We start from the raw sequence: 6,936 nt of genomic DNA, 5'->3' as shown, positions 1-6,936 counted from the left end.
TAAAAAGTTTTTAAAGATATAAAAAGTTCTTAGAGATATAAAAAGTTCTTTAAGATAGAAAGTTATTAGATAAATAAAAAGAAGAAGAAAAAAAGTATTCTTTATATATAAAGCTTTTTATAATTCTCTTTAGACTACTATTCTTTATACTATAGTTTATCTATATAAATATCTTTTTATATTTTATAGTAGTATAGTACTATAATTTAATATTACTCTAGACTTAAGTTTATCTACGCTTACTTAAAATTCTACCTACTTTTACTTATAGCTAAGAAAAAGACTTTATTATACTACGCTTTAACTTTTACTTTAACTTCTACTTTTTCTACTAAGATTTCTACTTAGATACTAAGAGCTTTTTTTTAGAAAGCTTTAATATTAACTTTTAAGAATATTTTAATATTTCTTTAGCTTTTATAGCTTTATAGCTTTTTTATTACTATCTTTAAGTTTAGTTTAAAGTCTACTAGAAATACTTTTTATTACTATTACTCTCTATAAGTACGTTATTACTATTTATATTTATAGTAGATATTAGAGAGAAAGTTTTATTAATACTTATAGCTATATATAGTAAGTATAAAGTATTTAGAATATATATCTATATTAAGATTACTATATAGAATTACTAACTACGTTTTATTACTTTACTATATATTAATACTCTATCTAAATAAAGTTACTATATATAAAATACTTATAACTTAGATAAAAAGCTTTAAAGTTTAATCTAGCGCGCTTATACTATACTACTTAATCTTAATATAAATTAAAATTATTACTTACTATAAAGCCTTAAGTTACTAAAGCTTTAATAAACTGTATAGTAAAAAAGAAACTAGATAAATTATTTTTTTAAGTAATAATTTTAAAAAGAAAAAATAGATATTAATTAGAAGCTACTAAAAGTTATATATATAATAAAAGTAGAGTACTTATTTATTAAGCGCTTATTTATAAAGATTATTTAGTAGAGTACTATTATACTAAGCGCTATTACGCTAAGTACTAGTATATATATTATAATTACTACTACTAGAAGTATTATAAAAGGCGCTATTATAATAAAAGCTTAAGTACTAGTACTTATAGCTAGTATTAAAGTTAGAAGTTAGATTATTAAACTAGATTATAATTTGTAGGTATAAATTTAAGTCTAAAATTTAGAACTTACTCTAGTAATAAAAAAATAAAAAGTAAGTAAAGTAAAAAAGTAAGTAAAGTAAAAAAGTAAGTATAAAAGTCTAAGAGCGTAAAAAACTTAAAAGTAAGAAATCTTAAGTAAATAAATAAGTAAAATAGATAGCTTATTATCTTAAAGACTTAAGCGTTCTAATAATATAGTAAAAAGAATAACTATAGTAAAGAAAAAAAAGATTAGAAAACTTATTATTATTAATAATGTTTCTAGTTCTAGTTTAAGTAAGTATTTACGTAGATAGCTAGTATAGCTTATTAAGTTATTAGTTATAATATAAACTTTACTTAAGTAAGACTAAAAGCCTAGATCTTACTATAAGAATTATCTTTTTATAGTTAGATACTTAGATTCTTATAGCTCTTAGCTAAATTTTAAACTATTATAAGATAATTTCTACTTTAATAAAGTTAATTTTAAAGCTATTAAAATATAAAAAAATAAGTAAAAGCTTACTACTATTAGTAGTAAGTATATTAAAATCTATATTTAAGCTATAGCTTACTACTATACTCTAATTCTTTAAGGCTAAACTTTGCTAAACTATACTAAGTATAGTAAATATGTAAAATTACTTTTAGTATAGTAAATTTATACTATAACTACTTTAGAAGGTATATTAAAGTTAAAGAGTAGTTATAATTATATAATTATAAATATATAATTACTTAGCTCTTAGATATATAGCTAGAGATTTTATTCTTATATTCTTTAGAAGTATAATAATTATAATATACTTACTTATCTATAATTATTAATTATCTCTCTAGCTTTAATAAGATCCTATTCTCTTTCTAGTTCTTATCTACTATTAGACCTAGAGCTTTATTATACTAAGAGCTACTATTTATTATTAGTATAGCTTTAAGATATAGATCTTCTTTTTCTATTCTAAAAATAATTTTAGATTTATTTTTAGCTCTAAAATACATTTACTACTTTATTAAATTGCTTCTAGATAACTTAGTTATACTTACTTTAATTTTTCTAGATATAGTAATACAAAAATACTATAGGCTTCTTATAGTAATATATAGTTCTAAATTAGATACTAAGAAATTATACTTTCTTTATAATTTGTAGTTAGTAGTTTTGTACTATTAAGCTCTAAGCTCTAATACTAATATTATTGCAAATTAGCCTATAGTTAGAATATACTAAGTATTAATAGAATATTATAAAACTTTAAGGTTAAATAACTATATATAGAGTTAAGAAATTTTTAAAGTAAGTCTAAATATTATCTATACTTTCTCTATTCTAGCTAAGGCTTAGGTAAGGCCTAAGAGAATTATAAATATATATTTTTATTACTATACTAATAATACTTTATACCTTTAATAATAGTTTTTTCTCTAAAATAAAACTCCTCGTTTAGCTTAATTTAGTTACTAAATATAAAGTATAAAGTTTTAAAGTAAAGTTTTAAAAAAATTACTCTATTATTAATAAAAGAAATAGATTTTAAAAGTAGTATTAAGTACTTAGAATAGTGTTTGTGTCTTTTTAGAGATTAATTATTTATATCTATAGAGCTATTAAAGTACTAGTTCTTTTTCTAAATCTTAAAATTAAGTTAGATAACTAATTATTATACTATTATATATAAATATATATATATATACTATAAAGTAACTTACTAGCTATAACTTATAACTATACTTTTCTCTTTAAGTTAAATAAATAGAGTCTATAGTCTACCTTTTCTAATTTAAAATAACTATATAATAACGTATTAATATATTACGTTAAACTTAATTTAAAGGTATCTTTAATATTATATTAGACTTATAATTTATAGTACTTCTAACTATACTACTAATATAATAATAACTAAACGCGTAATATAATTACACTAACTATTTTATATATTAGTAATAATTATATTTTAAAAGCTAACTAAAATATCTTATTCTAAACTTTCTATAACTCTAAAGCTTTATAGCTTATTTATATTACTTCTAAGTTTATACTTAAGTATACTAGATAGTTTTCTATTACTATTATCTTTGTACTTATATTCTTAATTTCTTAAACTTATAGTAACTATTACTAAGAAAGTTTTAATAAATTTTACTACTATATTATAAAAAATATTAAATTTCTAGAATCTATATTTGTGTTAAAGTACTAATTATAGAGTTACTAAAGTATTTTTTGTTACTATACTTAATATTTATACTTTACTATAAAAACTAAACTATTAGCTATTAAAGAAAGTATATAAAGTATAGAAATCTTTTCTTAATTTACTAAGACACTTAAGATTAAAGTACTACTTTATTCTAGAAGGTTTAGACTTTTAAAGCTAAATAAAAGTTAAAGTTTATAAAAAAAGCTAATTAGCGTTAACTTTAGTTAATATAATTTTAAAAAAATCTTAGTAAGAGTTAAGAAATTGTATAGATTTTAAACTACTATTAAAAGTAAAAAAAACTTAAAATTAAAAATTTTAGCTCTATTAAGAAGCTTAAATCTAAATAGTAAGCTATTATAATAATTAAGAAAGGTTTCTATTAGATAAGTATAGTTTTCTAAATAACTTTATAAGTTACAATTAAATAAAAAGTACTCTATTATTATATTATTAAGTAAAAAACAAATATTATATTTATTTAATTATTTTCTTATTATAGTAGAATATTAATATAAAGTAAAGTAATAAAATATAGTCTAGTAACTCTATATAGTAATCTTAATATAAGTATATTTTCTAAATACCTTATATTTACTATAATATAGTAGTTAGTATTAATAAAACTCTCTTAGTAACGTTTACTATAAATTTAGTACATTAATAATATACTTATAAAGGTAATAGTAATAAAGAACTATTTAGTATACTTAGAAGTAAACTTAGAAGTACTAAAAGTAAGCTATAAAGCTATAGAGTTATTAAAAGTCTAGAAATATATATTTAGATAAGCTTTTAAGACTAGATAAATACTAATAGTAATAATAAGTAGCTCTTATTAGTAGAAGAACTAAAAGTTAGAAAATAGTATAATATTAAATAAAAGTCTTTCTTTTAGCTATAAAAGTAGATAGATAACTATAGTTAGTATAAAGGTAAATATCTTTATAGAGCTTAATACTATAGTTTACTTTCTAGGCTACTATATATAGTATTTATATAAAAAATCTATATCTACTTTCTATATACTTATTCTTTTCTCTATTTTATATCTTTATCTACTTGTTAAAACTCTTTTAAAAGCTTAATAAATATAACTATAACTATAGCTATAACTATAACTATAACTATAACTATAACTTTAATATATAAGCTACTCTTACCTCTATTATTATGTCTAATAATATAGGTATATAGTGTCTAGCTCTTAAGTAGAGGTAGGTATAACTATAGGCCTTTATAAAGAATTAAAATATCTTCTAGAATAGCTTTTTTTCTATACTAGTTAATTTATAGAATACTTAGATAGTATTAAATATAGTAAAAGATATAGATCTAGCGTAAGACTTTAATTCTAATAATTATACTATAATAGCTATAATTAACTTTATTAATAGTAATCTTATAGTTTTAACTTTAGTAAGTATTTATAGCTAGACGTACTATAGTAACTATTTATCTAAAGTTTATATAATTATAACTAATTAGTTTAGAAAGCTTTAAATACTACTTACTAACTTATAATAATAAGGCTATATACTAAACTTTTATAAAAGAAACTATCTAAAGAAAGTAAAAAATACTAGAACTCTTAGCTAGAAGTAGGTAGTACTACTATATATAAGTAACATGTTAGATATAAACTTAAAGGTAAGATAGATTACTACTATAGTCTAGCTAGTAAAATAATAAAGAAATAACTTTAGAAATAACTTAAGTATTATTATAAAGTTTAGATACCTACTATAAAAGAGCTAGAAACTTATTAGTATAGAGCAAGAATAGATAGATAGATAAGTAAGTAAGTAATAGTAAATATAGATAGTAGTTATAGTAGTTATATATTATAGCTAATATAGCTAGACTTAGGTATAATTATATATAAAATATAAGTTACTAGTAATTATATAGGTTTTGTTTAAGTATCTTAAGTTATCTTAAGTTATATTAGAGACTTTATACTAGCCTTAGACTTACTATAGCTTACTTAGTTTCTTATTAGTGTTACGTAATTATATAAAACTAGTACTAGTACTAGTTAATACTCTAGATAGCTATTAGTTATATTTAATAAATATAAAGTAGTTAGCGCGTCTAATTACGCGTATAGTAAATATTATATTAGTAGTAGTATAAGTATAAGTATTATAAGTTATAAATTTAGGCTTATATTAGAGATTTTTTAAGTTTACTTTTAGAGTCTAATATAGTAATATATTATTATATAATTATATAATTATATAATTACTTAATTTTAAAAAAAGTACGCTATAGACTCTATCTCTTAGGCCTAGAGAGAAATAGTATAGTTATAAGTATTATAAGTTATAAATCTAGGCTTATATTAGAATTTTTTATGTTTAAATTTAGAGTCTAATATAGTAACGCGTTATTATCTAATTATATAATTATATAATTATAAAAAAAAGAAAAAAAGAAAAAAAATACACTATAGGCTCTGTCTCTTAGACCTAGAGAAGAGTATTTTTCTTATTTCTACTAATAATATAGTATATAGCTAGTATATAAAAATACTAGAAAATTAAAATAGATAAGAAAAGAGTATAAAGTAGAATTTAAATCTTAAGTAGTATTACTTATAGCTTAGAGAGCTACTAATTCTAATAAAATAAGAACTATTACCTATACTCTAAAAAATATTTAACTAAAAGTTCTATTTACTTTTAAAGGTATAGCGTAGTGTTAAGTAAGCTAAGACTTAAAGTCTTAGTAGTACTATCTTTAAAGTAGTTAAAGCTTCTAAATCTTTTAAGCTTATAAAATAGCTATTCTAATACTAAACACTTTAGTATAAAGTTATACTATAATTATATACGCTTATTAGCTTATAACTAATATAGTTATATATTCTAAAGCTTTTTAGTTAGAATATATATACTAAAACTTCTTTTAGTAAAAATAGACTTTTCTTACTCTATAAGATTCTACTTTTAAGAATTTTAAAACACGTTTAAAACGTAAGTAGCTTAGATTTAATACTATTTACTATATAACTACACTAAATTATTAAAGCGTTCTTTTAGCGTTTATAAGAATAAATTAATTCTTTTACTAGTTATAATATTTTACTATCTTTCTAATACTCTACTATATTATTCTTTAATTATTATCTAGTTCTCTTTAAATTATATTACTATTGTAATTTTACTATAAGCTACTTTATATTTACTTAAAGAAAAACTATTAAACTAAATATTTTTAAGGCTATTCTTATAGCTATAGAATAAGATATTATTTACTATATAATATCTAATATTTTAAGCGCTATAAAGAGTATTCTAAAATATATAAAAGACTACTTAATAAATACTTTTATTAAAAAATGTATTTAAAACTCTATTTTAGCTTTAAGTAAAGCATTATTTAAAGCTCTAGTTATTACTATTTTACTAATATACCTACTTAAGTTAGAGCTTTCTATTATTCGTTGTTTTAGTTTTACTTTAAAAAAGCTTTGTAGTAAAATATATAAGCTTTTTAACTAATAATTTCTTATTAAAGATTTTAATTAAGTTAAAGATTACTTTATTACTAGTATAGAGAATTTAGACTTACTAATTTCTTACGCTATTTATATTTA

This window comes from Alternaria viburni (assembly GCF_023758015.1).
Source record: "Alternaria viburni strain BMP 2772 chromosome Unknown scaffold_3, whole genome shotgun sequence".
In the NCBI taxonomy this organism is placed as follows: Eukaryota; Fungi; Ascomycota; class Dothideomycetes; order Pleosporales; family Pleosporaceae; genus Alternaria; species Alternaria viburni.
The sequence above is the reverse complement of the archived record's forward strand: the minus strand, read 5'-3'. Positions refer to the sequence as shown.